Consider the following 2,783-nt stretch of genomic DNA (forward strand, 5'->3'; position numbering starts at 1 on the left):
GGCGCCTGTTCTTTCGAGAACAGTTACTATCTTCATATCTATGGTTAAACGTTTCCCAGCCATTGACCTTCGTCTGTGCGAATGCGCACAGGTTGCCGGAACTCTTACGGGAATCGTCACCTTAGTGTGAGCCAGTAATGAGTGGATGGACAAATACCGATTAAGTACATTACGTAATCGGATTGTGGACGGTTGGGGATGTGAGTCTCACGGGAAGCGTGCGAGGGATAAATTCCTGCAGTCGTGCTGTTCATTTGTGCCCTCGATAGCTCAGATGGATTGAGCGTCTGCCTTGTAAGCAGGAGATTCTGGGTTCGAGTCCCAGTAGGGGCACACTTTTCAGCTGTCCCCATCGAAGTATATCAACAACACCTGTCGGCAGCTGAGGGTTTCAATTAATTATCAGTTGTGAAGGTGATTCGATGAACCCTTTACCAGGCACTTAAATGTGTTTTGCAGGGTTTCCATACAGATGTAGATGATAACTCGTCCCGTGTCGCACGTGCTCAAAAGGATTCATACTGCAGAATGCATGCAAACATACTCACCGAAAATACGGGCGAATATCAAGTGCAGGCTGCCGAGTGCTGCATATCCACCTTAGACAGATCGGCTTTTCCTGCCAAGAAGAACAGGAAGTTGCTGTCTAGGAACAATCAGAGCTAGAGGAAGGGTTGATAAATACTCTTTGAATTGCAGACTAAACGTAAATAACGAAAATACATTTTTGGTAAAAATTGGTCAAAACATAACCGTTTGCCCTCCGTATTGGATTAGCTGTTTTGAATATTGAAAATCTGACTCCAGATTCGTTTTCAGCGACATTAAAAATATATATGTAACACTCAGTTCATGCAAATCGAAGTAATAATATAACTAAATGTTTTCCCTAAACTTTGAACACTTTTTTTTCGAGTAACGATTTTCTCAGAACGGCATGCAGCATAAATTAAAAGTGGTTCGATCTCTTAACTTCTACCTCTGACCCCTAAATGTAAACACTTTTCTTAGGAACTTATAGCTATAATATGACATTTGTTAATATTAACTAATTTTTGTGTAGGCATAAGGAGTGAAACAAACCCCCAAAAATCAAACTCAAAGTTCGAATTAGCACTGTATCGTTAAATTTAAGGTTGTTTCATTGCGGTTAGGTAAGTGCTCCCATAAATTTTATGTATTATCGACTGATGTTATCCATTTTCAAATTCAGAGAAATAATGTAGTATCAACTGATGTTACCCATTTTTGAATTCAGGTAACATCTGACGTGGCACACTGCACGCACTCTGCGTACTCCAGTCTCGCAGGCCCTTGATCAAATCATAATTACGGGCGCCATTTTTTATTGAAAATCTAAAATTAAGCTCATAGTATTATCACTCGTAATTCCCAAACAGATCCTTCGAATGTATTTTCATTGTCTCAAAAAAAAATTTCAAATGTACCCTTTTTTGCTCATTTGTATGAGAACCTGGCCGTAACGCCGGAATATAGTCACGAGATTTTTTTTCAGAGACGCTGTACGTTCGCGAGAAGACTTTCGTTCTGCGCGTGTCGAAGGACATTCCCCAGATATTACTGTGTGTGTGCTACTCAGTCGTGCCATTTAAGTGTACATCTTTGCATAGTTTTCCTTTCACGATGTAAACAGTGTTCCGCTCAGTTGCTAACTGGCCAGTGAGTGGTTCCGAAGGTGTCGGATTTGCGGTGCGTTCGGTCTGCTAGGACAACAGCAGACACTGAGGAAGCTAGCTGCTGGGACGCAAGCGAACAATTTATGCCAAGTAAGACGAAGAGGACTATTCTAAAATTACGAGCCGTCTCAAAAGTGTTTACCATTGGTAAATCTTGCAGTTGAGTCTGACAAAACTGGCAGTTTTGCCTAGAGATACATTACAGAGAGAGATACAGGAAATCCCCCCACCCCCCTCAATGAATTTTTGGTTGTGATGACAGGCCGATTGGTAGTGTAGCCCGAGATCTAAGTTAGGTTGGAAGGTGGTAATTTGATTGAGAGTTGTTTACGCCAACGATTATGAATGCCGACTAAACGTTGTGCGAGCAGATTGCCCTGTAGCGTAGCCTAGTGTTTCCGTCCGCGCCACATTTAACACACTTTCTCTAACTGTGTACAAAAGTCTCACAACAGCCACGATAACTACGTTTCTGGTGGGGGGAGGGTAGAGTCCACTATGTAACTTTCACTGCAAATTTTAGTAACAGCATAAACTAACCGAAATAGAAGCGTAATTTTAACTATATTTCCTTTTGTGGGAAAATAATGGTTCTCCTCTTTCGGCAGCAACTGTAATATGTAGGCAACTTATTAGTTTTTTTTAACTCTGAATCATGATCTCAATAGACGCAGTGCTGTTTTTACGTTACTTGATTTGTGGTCTATAGTAAACCATGCAACGAATTGGTAAATTCTTTGAAGTTTGACGTGTGTTACATAGACGACGTCTGCAATGTTCGTAAGGCCAAGTTTGCATATATTCGGTGTCTGTTTTTTTTGGCCATGTACTGTATAATTAAGGGGAGGAGGATTATGTTCAAGGAGCAGTGCATTAGCAGTCTATGGAGAAATTGAGAATTTGGATCTAACGAACGGCATGCTCGGGCAGTTTGTGCTATTATGTTGACCACTGCGTAATTCGGACACAGTGATCATTGCCTCTCCCTAATAACCAGGGGACTCGGTTGCTAATCCTGGTCTGGCACGAATTTTCAACAGTGCCCATTGACTAAAGTCTGTGCCCATTGTATGCTAATATCATTGT

The 2,783-nt window shown here is 41.5% G+C and overlaps 1 non-coding gene across 1 annotated transcript; it reads left to right on the forward strand.

The window, feature by feature from the left end:
- Window positions 1-258: 258 nt before the first annotated feature.
- Trnat-ugu (transfer RNA threonine (anticodon UGU)) lies at window positions 259-333 on the forward strand. Its single transcript has one exon. It is a non-coding gene; the product is annotated as a tRNA-Thr (tRNA).
- Window positions 334-2,783: the final 2,450 nt, after the last annotated feature.

This window comes from Schistocerca gregaria, unplaced genomic scaffold, assembly GCF_023897955.1.
Source record: "Schistocerca gregaria isolate iqSchGreg1 unplaced genomic scaffold, iqSchGreg1.2 ptg000721l, whole genome shotgun sequence".
Taxonomy (NCBI): Eukaryota; Metazoa; Arthropoda; class Insecta; order Orthoptera; family Acrididae; genus Schistocerca; species Schistocerca gregaria.